Raw genomic sequence first — 14,538 nt, 5'->3', positions numbered from 1 at the left:
TCCTTTATTAAATCTAAAAATAAATTTTTTTGGTGGGCCTCTCGCGTCATTAAGCAGGTATAAAAACCGGTCCTTATATCATCCCAAAAATTGCACGTGAAACGTTGGTGTTTCCTGTAATAACGTCGACCGAAATTTAATTTCTTTATTGATCATTAAAACCACCATTGTATAATCGTTTCCAATAATTATTTTCCCAAATGTAATTCGCTTCGCATGCGATACATTAGTTTCAAGGCGTTAATATTGAGCGGGGTGTGTTTTGACGTGGGAATGGTCGGACAGTTGTCCTTTAAAATCGCCTATTTTTCTTTATTAAAAATAGATAAATGAGTCCTTAATTTGAAATGTTTATCGCGTCAAAAACTAAATAAAATTCGCTTGGAAATTTCCCTAAAAACAAAAGGAATTTCTCAGGAATTTACAGATTGCGGGTTAATGTCCCACCCCTCTTTTCAATATGCAAAATTGAGTAAGCCTTAGAACTTAACACGTGGTTACTGTATGCTTAGTATGATCATTAATTCTATATATAACTGGTTTCCTAGTGCATCTAATATTCGCGATGAGTCTCGTAATACTACCAAAGGTATTCCCCATTGCGTGCGATGTATACTTATCCCCGTTTCCCCTTCATTATTAATCCAACTCGAACACCGCATCATGCAAATATACAAGTATATCTCTGAGCGTTTATGCTTAGCATTTACAGTAGAAATATATTGGGATGATCTACCTGTGTTCGCATTGAATACTCCTAGTGAAACGATGTCTAAATATTTCAATTTAAGTGTGCGTCAAAGTTAATTCTAATACAGTATAATTTTCGTACGCTAGACATGGAATATTCAGGATGAAACGAACTTTAGTCTTTAGGTCGATAACTATTGCTATAATCGGAAATCCCGTACTCCAGGGGCCCTTTACGGGAGTCCCTTAACCCTAATCTTAGATTATAACGTAACACTACAGAATGATAAAGATAAGCCTTGGTTTAACTTGGAAGTCAGGGACGGACGTTTTTATCTGGTTAAATAATAAATCTATTTGCCTAAAAAGAAAAACAAGGTTATATTAATTGAGGATAAGTTTGTCCTCATAGCAACAGGACCTTGCCCTTCGGAAGGAAATAAATTAGTGAGCGATGGGCTTAAATTACCTTTTAAATAATGTATTATCTTATTTGCGGAACACTTAAAAATATTTAACAGCCTAATAACCTATTACGCAATTTTTACAGCTTCCATTTTCAAACTAAAATATTTATTTTAACTTTAAATTAATTATTTTACTAAGAAATAATGATCGGAATAATTTTTAATTAACTGAAACACGTTCAGGATAATTAAAATTAATTTTAATTAAAATAAAAAAATATCTGCCAGAAGTGGGGTTCGAACCCACGCCCTCTTTCGAGGATCAGAGCTTAAATCTGACGCCTTAGACCACTCGGCCATCCTGGCTTCGAACGACGGAGGAGTCTGAAACGACTATGTTGGCAACTCCCTCTCTCGCGCGCTAGGAGAGAAAGTTTCCCGCGTAACTTTTTCTCGAGAGTAATATCGCCTCTCTGCCTTTGAGCCTGGTTGAAGTAAAGGGAAGTTAGTATGGGCTGCTGATACTATGTTTCTTTCTTTAAGCGCGCGCCTTTTACTTCAGCGCTAGCGCAAATAAATACGTTTTCGATTTTTAATTTCAAAATAATAAATAACAAATAAGAAATTATTGATTTTAATTGTACATTTTCGTATTTAACCGCGCGAGTAGCTATATTATTATAAAATTATAAATAGTTTAAAAGGAGGATATAATTACAGTTATTACTGGTTTGGGAGGGAAGGTCGTTTTGTTTAATTTAAAAACAATTAATGAAATAAATATAGGCTTGAAAATGTTGTTTTTTCTAGAGTAATGGGAGTTCTACGTATGTCACTAGCCTATCCCGGAAATATGTCGCGGGAGCTTAGAAAAATAGATGAATCACTACTCTAGCGAAGTTTTATATCTATTATATTATACATACATATGTTTTTTCTTTTTTTTTTTTGACACTCCGCGCATGCGCGATGCTTTTTCTAACCTTGTATTACTGTGACACATGGATTGTGACAGTGATAGACTGTTTTTGAATTACGTATTTGTTTTCAGGTTTTTTTTATTGCTATCGTGGAATCTTCTTCCTGTTACTAAGAGGTTTAATTAAATCAATATTTCGTTATTAAGTATTTAGATTTAAATGATTAAAAACCTCAATCTCGCTGACAACGCACTCTATCTATAAAACCAAAAATATCTTTAATCTATTGACGTAAATCGAATATAAACAAAACTGCGATAAGTTCAGATCCGTAATACAAATTTTTAGCAAATTTCTACAAATTTAAATATGACTCGAGTAATTTAAATACACTTGATGTGATTAAAACATCCTTTGAAACAGTCAGAGTGGCGTCATATTGGTGGACGAAAACAAGTTACGTAGGCCTATATAATATAAATGAGCTTATAACAATCGGCTGACATAAACTGGTGGTACAGGGGATATTTGCAGCCTTGAAATGTGTTTACGTTTTAATTTTGTTCAAGGACATCCATCTTGAGAGATAAAAACGGCTTCCCCAGATTCCCTATATTGGAAGAAGGCTTCTTATTGGATAATGGCGTATAACATTCTGAAACCACGTGTGGGTGGTGTAGGATTTAAACTCTTTTTAAGGGAGTTTTCCGCTGTTACTAACGCGCTCGAAGAACGTTTTTCCTTGAAATTCGGCGTCATTTTATTTCAAAAATAACCTTGAATTACAATGAGAAAGACCCCCTTGTTTCTAACGTAACGCGGCTAAAGAGGAATTATTTTTCATCTTCTTAAATTACATCGCGCGCATGCGCCCTAGATGTTGTTTATGAAATAAACGCTACAGTACTTTGGATGGATACATAAATTTCCTTTAATGGTTTTTCATTCAATATCACAAATTTAAATTGTGACATTATTCCCTGGTTAATTTACAATGATTAATTATCTAGGCCTATTCATGCCTATTGCGAAATATGTTTGCCAATAATAAATACAAATTATTAATAATATTTTGAATAATTAAATTACAGCAAAAATTAATAAAAAATATTTATTTTTCTATATTACAGAATACGTAATTAACGTCAACTCATCTTTCCGGTGCCGGAAGTTCAAAGTTCACTTCAATTTGGGTTCGTACTCTTAATTTTTGGTACTAAGCATGTTTTGACACGTGTTTGGTGGAATTTTCTTACGCAAAAACGTCCCATCTACGAACGTAATTCGCAGCCTTGAAATATAATACCAATTAAGATTAAGGATTCGATTATATTTTGGCCCAGCCAAAACTGACTGAAATTAGGTATCTCCCCAAAACGTTTCGCAGTAACATTGGCGCCACAAATTCTATCTTTTTACCCACACACACACACGTCTATATTTCGTGTCCCAACCACCAGAGAAGCTGCAGAACCGATTTTTTCCAGATTTTCTTTTAGACCTAAAGATCGTAAGATATCCGGGCAATCTCGAAATGAAAAACACCGATTTCTTTATAAGAGGGAATGCCAAGGTTGACTTTTAAGTTTTTCCCGTAATTTTTCTTTCAAGATTTTAACCATATTGCGACCTTGTAGATTTTTATTAGTATTTTGTTATGATGGCATTGCATTTGACGGGAAATTCTTATTTTAATGGGTCTCACTGGGAAATTAAAATAGGGTTTAATTTGATTTAAATACGTTTAAGAACGTTTTAAATCAATAGAATTTATTGGGTCCATTGGAAACAAAATTATTGACGAACTTTCCCACGTTTTTTACCAAAATTTTGACTTTAAACTTCAGTTTCTAATTTTGTAATTATGACAGTCCATGTTATCCCCCGTAGAGTATAATGCGTTGAAAGGCGTTGAACTGTCGTTACTCTATAGGTTTAGGGGTGTTTTAATCATTGCGTGAACGTTTAAAGTCGAAACATTCCATTTACATACGGAGTAATCAAACGGTAAAAATTTATATTTGCAAAGGCTTAAGGAAAACAATACTGCTAAGCACGCTATAGGTAAATACACAGAGTGGGAAAACCCTCCTATTGGCGTCAGTTGTCCGTTTTCTCCCAGAATACCATGAATATAAACATAAGGGAGCGATCCATTATTGTCTGGGGAGAAAAAAAAATCGTTCATATTTAGCTGGACAAGTACCTCTTCCTTTTATAGAGTAGAGTCCGGTTTCTTGTCCCACCCCCTTTCGCCCAGTAGCCAGTAGACAAATGAGTCACCTTTCCAAACCCTTAAGGACAGTCCAGTTCGGTCTTAATGACACAGTCGCGTCGTGGACTTGAACCGAAAGGGTTATAATATACGGTTAGAAGCAATTTATAGTCTTAGATTTGGTTTAATCTTGTTCACCTGTAAGATAAGATGTATCATTTTTGTTGTCGTTTTGTGACGTCATATTAAAACGTTAGTGGACAAGGAGGGGGGGGAGTTCCTGGGGTAAATCCTTCTTAATCGATTCGATCGTCTTTTGTGATACCAATTTTTATTGGGAAATCGTGTTTGGAATATGATATCATAAGTGATTCAACTTTATTTTCGGATACCTTTTATAAATGGGTAAATATTATATTCAATATATATACTCTTTGAGTAGCTCTTTCTGTTTCTGATAAAAGCAAAACAAGAAACTCAAGGACTATACTTATTGAGAAGTTTTCTAACTTTTGGGAAATATAGTTTATCTAACTCTAACTTGAAATTGAATTCAATTTAAGTTTTGATAACTCTTTAACTACTTAAAAATATTTCCATTTATGCAAATTTAATGATAAATCGTTACTAACTTTAGATCTGTTGAACTTAAATCGAGTTTAAAACTTCGTTAGAATTTAGTGGGTTTTTTTTTATTTTAGAATGTACTCGGCAAACTTGATAAAATATAAACATGGAAAGTTGATTTTAATTGGGGCTTTTAGCTTTTGAGGATAAACGGAACACTGAGTGTGTTTTAAATTCGCGTTTCCATGGGAACATTTGATTAAACAAAACTGCCGTTCTTAGCTCGAACGTATAATATTGCAGGGATAAAAACAACAAAATGACGCCTTAATTCGAAACCCAAGAGTGGCTGGTCATTTAAATATAAGAGGCCACGATTGACTTCACGCGATCTTTCTGATACTGTGCCTTTTTATTGATTTACCTTTGGAATTAAGTCTAATTTGAAAAAGCGTCTGCTACGTGAAGCGAATGCCAATGGGAGGGAGGGAATCACGACACCTTCCGGTAATTAAAGATAATATTTAAAATTAATCAATTAAAGGAATGGTTTGAAATGAAGAAGTTATGGAATATTCATCACCTAAATTTTATATTTAATATATTTACGTATATATGGTCGTTAAATGTCTATCTCTCAAACCAATCTTATCAATATACATTCAGTTCATTGCACCTGCTCTGGCGCTTCTTACCTTGGGGGGGGGGGGGTGATACGTAAAGTCAATATTGTCCATCTTAGAAAGGTTACTTTAGAAATTCATATCTAGGATATGGTTGGTCCCTGATGCGTTTTTGTTGTTTCACGAGGCTTAGAGCTAACATCCGCCGGGGAAAGACAGGAAAGAGTCCATTTTAGGCTTAGTTACGTACACTTTTGGGCATGGAGGAGACTCTAGCTAGGTTCGGGAACGAAATTCGGCGCCAACTCCTATAGTATATATTGTCTCGATACATACTTGTATTTCGTTTTTTTTTTGTTTCGAAGCAGAAGAATATTAGAGTGCCTTTCTGCATTAACGGAATTGAATTGGAACGCAAAGGGGCGTAACCCCTAGCTAGCCCCGTACTTTATACGTCATCGTGCAATCGGAGTTTGCAATAAAAAGGTGCTTTCGGAGAGAATGGGAGATATATTTTCTTACCTATTCATAATTTGAGGTTAAAATAAATTGAAATTAATAGTCGTAATCAAATGAAAAACCACCTACTTTTTTTTCTAAACTCAACTTCTTTCAAAACTCTCATTAAACTCTTTTAAGCCTATTTTTTATTTTTGGCGCGCATCAAGTTTGAATTTTTAGGCCTAATTAACTCGTTGACACGTTAGCGCGTGACATATTATTCTCGAGCTAATTACCCGAAAGTAAAGCCCGTCACCCGCGTGAAATTCCTCCCCCTCCCTTCCATACCAATATTAAAGTAATTCATTAGTATTTAGTTGGTGTTGGACGGTCTTTAAAGTGAGTGGCGCGTGCAACAGTGGCTATTTATTTTAGTTTTGAAAGTGACTTTGGCTGCTCGAGACATCTTTTAATATTAAAGAATCCCGCACTCTCTCGCTGCTAAAAACCAAAAATGAAAACTTCTCCAAGGGGGAACGTCCGAGCTTTAAATTTAAAGTCCGCCCCCATCAAATATATAATACGCTGCCAAGTTTATCTAGCTACAGCTTCCGCGGAAGTCGAAATATACAGTATATTTTAGTTTTCTTTACTTTTGGGTCGGCGCGCTCAATTCAACTTCCGACTTCCGCTAGTAAACATATTGAGTGATATCTGTGTGTATATATTTTTAAAAGTAAAAGACCATAACTCGAAGTAAAACCGAGAATGATCTAAGGAAGAAATTATAAATTATAACCTACTCTAAAGAGTACTGATTAGTCGACTAAAGAAGCTATAACTTTAAATTATGGGCTTCAATTTTATTTAAAAGCGGTGATGGGGGGTCGAAATAGCGTGGGCGTGTTTGAGCAGTTAGTATTAGCATATCGTTGGTTGGACGTTAACTTAGAAAGGAGCGAGCGGGTGACTTTGGAATGAAAGTTCTAAGAGAGTCGTTGAAATTCCACTTTGCCATGAAAACGCCTCGGGCGCTTTTAATTATTGAGCGGCATCTCGCTTAAATTTCATCAATTAAATTTCGCCTCTGCGTTATTTTATTTTTCTTCTAGATCTTCTTCCCCCCATAAACTAAACAGTAACTATTTGTCAAGTGTTTCTGATGCAATACGGTTAAAGGCGGGGACCGTGTTCTTTTGATACTGCATGTGTTATATTTATCTTAGTTTCGTTATCTTCTATATGTACAGTTATTATCTTCTCGCCAATAGACAAATATAATATCGTATATACGAAACCTCTCGAGAACATTTTACTCGCACGTGGTCGCGTAGTTAGGGTTAATATAGAATATACGGAGGAAGGTGAGATACGAGGGTTCGCTTGATAATTAATCCCCCGACTTCCTTAGTATTAATTAGGGTATCGAGAATTTTTCTGAAGTAATTTATCGCGGTATTTTCTCTTTTAGTTTTAAGAAGTTTTCGAATTCTTCTAATTATTGCACGCGCTAATTACTAGGCCTATACTAATAAATCTCTATTTAATGTCAATGACTGCGCGGCGTACAAACATCAACAACTTTTAATTTTTATTTACGGACCATAAACAATTTTTAATTAATTTTCGAAACTTTTAAAAATAAATTTTTGTCGCTGAGAAAAATTCACAGTTAGATATACGAATACCTTCTTTAATTTCCTATTAATTTTAATCTCATTGTTACTAATTTTAATTCAAATTTGTTGATTAATTAAAATTAATTTCGATTTTACCCCCGGCGAGACTCGAACTCGCAATCTTCGGTTTAGGAGACCGACGCCTTATCCATTGGGCCACGGGGGCTGATGACGTTTCATTCAGAACAAGCCTTCTTATATATATATATATATATATAAACGGGGTTGACACTTTCTATAAACTGGTTTTGTTTGCGCGTGGAATGCGATTGACCTACTTTGCCCGAAGCGCGCGCGCTCTCTCTCTCTCTCACTTATCTCGCCTCCTTCTTTTCGTCTGCTTTCTTTAAAACCACGTGGGAAGTTCAGCCACGTGTTATCATACCAAAAAAAAAATTTAAAAATAAAACCCGGGAAATTTTCATTTGTTTGAACAGTTGTAAACGTATTTACTTTCATATTAATTAAATTAAAGTAATATAACGTATGGAATTTTCATAATCAAAAATTCCCGCAAACCCTTCAAGTTTCAACTGGCATTCTTTGAAATAAATATTAAATTTATTATAGTATATTTTATTTTTAAAAATGCCTGAACCGTTTTACAGAAAGCAACGATGCGAGACTCAGGAAATATTTTTACTTTTAGAACCATTCACCCCTTCCCCCTGGTCTCTTCAGGCAATTTTAGACATAGTTGTGACTTTAAAATTTATTTTAAAGAGCGCCTCGTTTCAGTAGTTAACTGCGCCATGGCAAAAGTTTAATTAAAAGTCGTTGAGCTCGTCTTCACAGTAACGGAGGGGGGGGGGAGACCCCCGGGCGAGGGGCTCTCTCTCTCGTAACGACCTACGCCTAACTTCAATAATATAAAACTCTTCCCTGGAATAGTTTTCAACTTTTATCACTGCCGACCTCGTCCTATCTACAACGATAAAATTAAATATGAAAGTTGAGCTTTTTGTACTATTTTATACTGAAAATTGGGGTTGAAGTTCGTAACTCGAAGGTTTGTTTCAAAATATTCGAGGTTACTACGTGTTTATTGCGTTGGTAATTCGCCTATAATTTGTTATTTGTGTTTACTTCGAGTTATGGACTTAAATTGCTGAAATATTATTTATTTATTTATTTGAGCATTTAGGGGTTTTAATATTATAAATTGTTACGGGTGTATTTTAGTAAAATTAATTACTTTTAATGAATGTTCATACTCTTAAGTTTCGAGATTAAAATTAAAATTATTAGAGACTTCGATTTCTTTAGTTAAGTGTAAAAAGATGGAGGTTGAAAAAAAAACGAAAGTACTTTTCGAATTTTTTTTATTCACTTGATTTGACGTAAATCCCAACGTTTAATGAAGTTGGAATGAATTTATTCCAAGTATATAAGAGTATTCCCCACCCCCCTGCCCATCCGTTTCTCATCTGTTGTTTCATTCCATTACAATTGGTCCAATCTATAATTCGCAGTCTTAGATTGACTCAACCCCCAACCATTCTTAGGGTAAAAACCGTTCAAAGAAAGAATATAGGCCACTTCCCAAATTGAACTTCACGCGCAGTTTTCAATTCACGAGATTATATTTCTCGCGCTGTTATATTAAGCTTAGTTTAGAGCATATTCCGAATGAAACGGAGGTCGGTTAAAGGAGTCGCTCATTCTTACACGAGGTTAAATAAATCCTTGCCTCAATTCAAAAAATCGTAAAATCTGTAAGATCTTTTTTGGGTTGTGGCTAAGAAATAACGTTAAACCGAGAAAGAGAGAGAGAAAGAGGGAAAGCAAAGGCATGATGGGAAGGAATGGTTGACCGTGCAACCATCCAACCGAACCGAACGCAGCTGTCGCGACCCCAAACCTTCCTCTACACACACACCCCACCCTACCACATTGTACTTTTTTCAGCCACCATCTCTACCCCACCCATCCCTGTTTTTCTAATCCTTATCCGTGGAAAATTTCAATTCTACAGAGTAAGTGCTGTACCTTTAGTGGGGCTACAGCCCCCTTCCCAAGGGTGTTGTCCAAAGGGAACCTTAAATGGGTGTTTACTCTTCAAAAAATAAATAAACATTAAAATAGGGTTGTAAGTTTTAGCTAAGCCTAATTTGATATAGGCTGTTTTCACTTAAAAGGCAATATAGAAAAATTAAATTTAAATTCCATTTCACTCTCCCTTTAAGGAACACAAAACATTTTCCCAATGGTAACCGTAAGAACCCAACTCTTAAACGGCGAAGATTTTCGGTTTTTGGTTCGATGAAATCGTCTATATAATAAATATATCGATCCACCCCTTACCCCTCTAACCGCCCCCCCCCAAACCCCAAAAATATGGGGCCATATGTGGGCTATAAAATTTTGTAGTAATCAGAGATTTCTCCTTCTCCTTCTCTCCCCGTTTTTATTGATTATTGGTGAAACATTATTAAAGAAGTGTGGTCCTTTCTTTTCCTCAGGAACGGTTTTTTTCCTCCTTCTTCTTTCCTTCTTCTCCTAACCCCTTTTGATTCTTCTGAACCATTTACCGGCAGTCCGATTACGGTAAACGTTTTCGGGCTCTTTTTGCGTATGTGTGCCTTGGAAGGGTCAGGATAAGGTCCCCAAAAAATAATGGATTTTTATTTTTATGCTTTTCCCGTTTTTCTTTAAGCCTTGGACAAAACAGATGGATTTAAATAATAGGTTTTATTTGTATTAGCAAATATTTCTATTTTTTTTTTTTACGGTTAGTTCAAATAATGGATTTTTTTTTTTCGTAAAAATGTAATCTGGGTCCAATTTTTATGTAGGCTGGATTTGATAGGAGGTTTATTTTCTGATTTATTTAATTGTTAATGAAAGATTAATGTGATTTATTTTAATTTCTACAAAAAAATTAAATAAAAATATTCGAAGCCCCTGTAAGGTAGCTTCACCCTGAGCATTGATGTGTAGCGGGGTAAACATTTCTACAGGCGTTCTATGGGAAACCAACGTTATCGTTTTGCCCCTAAATGTCGGCCTTTTATCCGAACGCAAAAATATTTCATTTTACGTTAAAATTTAAATGGGGGGTTCTAATAAATTAGTTTTTTTGTCTAGACACTAGATCTAGAGTAATATTAATATTTTAAATTCCTTATATCAAGTATTCCCTGGGGGTTTTATATATATTTTTTATCTTAAATTACTTTTGCCAAGACTTAAAAAAAAAAGAACTCGTAAATCATAGCGCAAAGTAAATTGGATCGGCCTACTGAACTCTTAACCTATTTTTACGCCGTCAACCATAAATAAAATTGCGTATTCTTAAGAGTTGGAATATTCTTCTCCATCTTTTCAGGTGAACCCGAAAGATCGGATAGTTTTTAAACGGATAAACGGGTCTTTTTTCTTATACTTTCTATTACCCTGATTGGTAACTTTCCGACCCCTCTCTGAAGGAAATAGCGGTCTCATTTACACGAGCATCTCTGGTTATATCGCGCGCTTTTGATCGAAAGGAGAAAGAAAAAGAAGCTATAGACGACTTAAGGGTTTCGAAAACAGGTCGTATGAGAAAAGCCTCTTTTAACTTTAAAATGAATTTCCGAAAACACTCGCGCGAGGAGGCTGATAGCTTCTATTTTTCCTTAAGTCAGAGAGGATGCAGGCAGAGGGAAAGAAGGTGTTACACTCTTCCTATGTCCTCCCACGCCCCCCCCCCCAAATCCCTTAGCTGCCATTTTATTTTGCAACTGCTGTTTAGTTTCACCGCAAATGTTTCTCGAAATTATTGTAATTGCGAAAGTATTGTTTTTGAAAGATTTTGGGTTATTTTCCCTTATATTTTAATACATATTCACAGGTGGATTAAATACACGAATAATTTTATTGTTATTGTATTTAATGAAAAACAAATGTAAAATTCGTAAGTGTGGAAGCATTGTCCCCGCCATCTTGTTTTCCCTCCATTTTATAGAAAAGCTAGGGCTAAATTGAATGTAACGTTCCTTTACTCGAGTTCGCGCCATAAAATAAATAAATACGGAAAGAAAAAAGTTTTTGGCGGGCTGCTCCACGTGCTTCAAATATTGCGCGTATACTTTTGGCGCCAAAAACAAGCAAAACGCGCGCGCGATATATAGCTTGGATTTTTCTTTTCTTTCTTTCTGAAGGGCTAGCGCGTGCCATTTAAACTGTTAAGCCTTATCGATCCGACCTTAAACGTTATATATTAAACCCAGGGGGGGGGACGAAAGCCGGGGGTTTACCAAGCTGCTCGGTATGCGTGAGGGGTCAAAAGCCCAAAGGGGTTAAACTTAACTCGAGAAGGGTAAAATATCAAAAATCAAAAATATATCTATATACATCAGAGGTCAACAGACTCTACCCGCAACAGTTTGCTTGTTGGGTTCTACTCTTAACTTAAAGCTCATTTTATGTTAATTAATGCGAGGGATTAAGATTATCGTAAATTGTGGCGATCGCGCGTAGGACTTAAGGCGTTTTGATTGTGAAACCATCGAAGGAAACCAATAACGATAAACGTTCATTTTTAATGAATTTTCTGTGTAGTTACGTGCAAGGAGCTACAACGTCAATACTTCCCTCTTAGGTATTTTTTCTTTTTCACCGCTAAGCCTAACTAATATAGTTTCTCCTGGGATTGCAATAATTGGTTTTTGTCCAGTCCACTCACGTTTTATTCCCAACATTTCCATATAGTGGTATAGTCGTGTTTTCCCTAATTAATCGCGGTTCGTTTCAAGCCCAATGTACAGTTAAATGAAATCTATTTCTCCTCGCGTTTATTATCAATGGACCTTTTCGAGCAATAATGGATTTAACTTTGACACGGTATTACGCGTTTTACGTAGTCAAAGGCAGGCGCGTGCCACGAGCGACTCGTCTCGGAAAAGGTCTAGTTAGCGCGCGACTCGAGCGCGAGATGAGATGAAATAAACAAGTTTTTCGTATTAAGAATAATACGCGTTTGGAAGGCAATTCGAAGCATTGATGTGTTACATCGCGTTCAGCATTGATTATGGTACGAATTTAACTCGAAAATTTATCGCGTATAATAGAAATGCGAGAGCGATTAATGGTTTTAGTTGCAGTAGACCATAACGGAATTTGTTGGAGACGTGACGTACAAACTCGAAACGTTCTTTCGTTCTTCGCATGTAAATAAACTATATACAAAACTTTTGCGCGTAAACCAAGTAAGCTCGATTATTGCTCTTAAGTATACTACTTGAAATTGTGGTTCTTCGTACATTAAGCAAATGGCTTTTCGTATAGAACTTCACGTGAGCTCTACGCCTTTGTCGTTTTGGTAGAACATCAATTAACTATATAGATTTCTAAGGCAGATAAGCGAAACAGTTTTATTCGCATTAAAGTCGAGCTTATTAACCTTTGACCTGTAATTAAAATATTCTTCTTATTCCTTAACTATCTCATCTTTTGGAAAAGTTCAGTTTCTCTTACCATTTTTTCTCCGAGTTCCTCTTTTTCCGCTATTCTATTTTGGTCCGAACCACAAAGCCGCGGTGCATGATGGGAAGGGAGGGCCGCGCTTCAAAAAATAGCTCTAGAGATGTCGTGAAGACGTCAAGGAAGGGGAGGAGGCTGGATGAATTGAGACGCTCTCCGCAAAAAATGGAATCGATGAAAACTAGAGGAAGGATTTGATCCTCATCCCCATCTTCTTACCGTTCCGTAACCGTACCAAAGAAAAACATTATTTTAAGATTTTTTTCTTCCTTTCCGGTGCTCGGATTGTGATGGGTAGACCAAACATATATACCGAATTACCTAAGTAACCCCCCCCCCGGCCATCGTCAAAGAGGCTAAGTTAGACGTTCATCCTTCTTGGGTCTTAGCTGACACTGATACGATAAGGGATCTTATTTTCAGAGGGGGGAAGTAGCTTAGTGATTAACTAACTTCCGAGAGATTTAACCGCTTGATAACCCGTTTTATTTTTATAGTGAATTAAAATAGATTTCATTTGTTATTTCATCAAAATACTTATGGGTGAATGAATTTTTTTTTTATATCTGAGGTATTTATTAATCTAGTAATTAACCAAGTAATTAGTACCGTTGAATAGGAGGGTAATTATATCATTTTTGCTTGGTATTTAAATTAAATGACCATTGTTTCGATTTTATAAAGGTTCTCTATATATTTTGATCAATTACTGGACAGAGAAATGCGCTTCTAAACTTAGATTTTTGTCAAATTTATAATGATTTGCAAACAAGTCTGAAATATTAAATACTCTCCTTACAAAATTTGCCTAATAGGCCAATTTAGCAAACGAACCTCTTTAGCGGCCTCGTGGAAACATTCCAGTATTAAATCAAAGCTCAATCCTGACGTCATCACACCCTGCATGCGTATAAATTTAAAGGATAGCGTCTCCTTCCAAACCCCAAGAAAGCTCGCGCTACCAAAATACGAACCATAACCTGGTATCTTTATATTAGAAATAATAGAGGATTTACGTGGATTTGGCTGTAAAATGATGACATTCGGGGTGACAGTCATTTAGCCTCTTTGAAGTGATAAATTCTCCTTTTGTTTGTAAATGTTAATCCTCGCGAGACATCGCCCCTCTCCTTCGTTCACCTAATAAAGGCGAATTAAGTCAATTTAGACCTTCCAAGGATGGAGAAATCAATCTATTTAGGCTTAAAACTCTATTCGTGTTAGTTGAATGAACAAATATTTCAGATCGATTCTTTCCCTTTAAAAGAGCTTCCACTTTTAACAGAGAAATTTAACCCATCACTCTCACTCTCCTTCCCGTTTTAAGTTTGAATTTTGGAGGATATAGGCGACGATAATTAATACTGTATAGGATATTTCTTTCCCCCCAAAATAGCTTTATAGCTAATTATTTATTTCCAAAGATTTGGAAATTTACCCTGCATTACAAAAGTATTTATGTAAATAATTTGATTTTTCCCCACGGTTAATTCGTGGAAGAATTTATACAATTTGTTGTTAAATCGAAGCCCG

At 35.7% G+C, this 14,538-nt stretch overlaps 1 protein-coding gene and 2 non-coding genes across 9 annotated transcripts in view; 1 reads left to right on the top strand and 2 right to left on the bottom strand.

Moving 5' to 3' along the window:
- The window catches only part of LOC149690887 (discoidin domain-containing receptor 2-like), a 185,600-nt gene that overhangs the window by 13,184 nt on the left and 157,878 nt on the right, over nucleotides 1–14,538 (top strand). For all 7 annotated transcript variants that reach the window (XM_089870615.1, XM_089870616.1, XM_089870613.1 and 4 more), the window contains exon 2: nucleotides 3,148–3,210. The gene's annotated coding sequence lies outside the window, so the exon portion shown is untranslated. The remainder of the gene's footprint in view (nucleotides 1–3,147; nucleotides 3,211–14,538) is intronic.
- On the bottom strand, nucleotides 1,380–1,463 carry TRNAL-UAA (transfer RNA leucine (anticodon UAA)). Its single transcript has one exon. It is a non-coding gene; the product is annotated as a tRNA-Leu (tRNA).
- On the bottom strand, nucleotides 7,636–7,708 carry TRNAR-CCU (transfer RNA arginine (anticodon CCU)). The gene has a single exon. It is a non-coding gene; the product is annotated as a tRNA-Arg (tRNA).

The sequence above is a fragment of the Phalangium opilio genome, unplaced genomic scaffold (genome assembly GCF_054372755.1).
Source record: "Phalangium opilio isolate 3A_F unplaced genomic scaffold, DU_Popi_V2 ptg000031l_1, whole genome shotgun sequence".
Taxonomy (NCBI): domain Eukaryota; kingdom Metazoa; phylum Arthropoda; class Arachnida; order Opiliones; family Phalangiidae; genus Phalangium; species Phalangium opilio.
The sequence above is the reverse complement of the archived record's forward strand: the minus strand, read 5'-3'. Positions and strand labels throughout refer to the sequence as shown.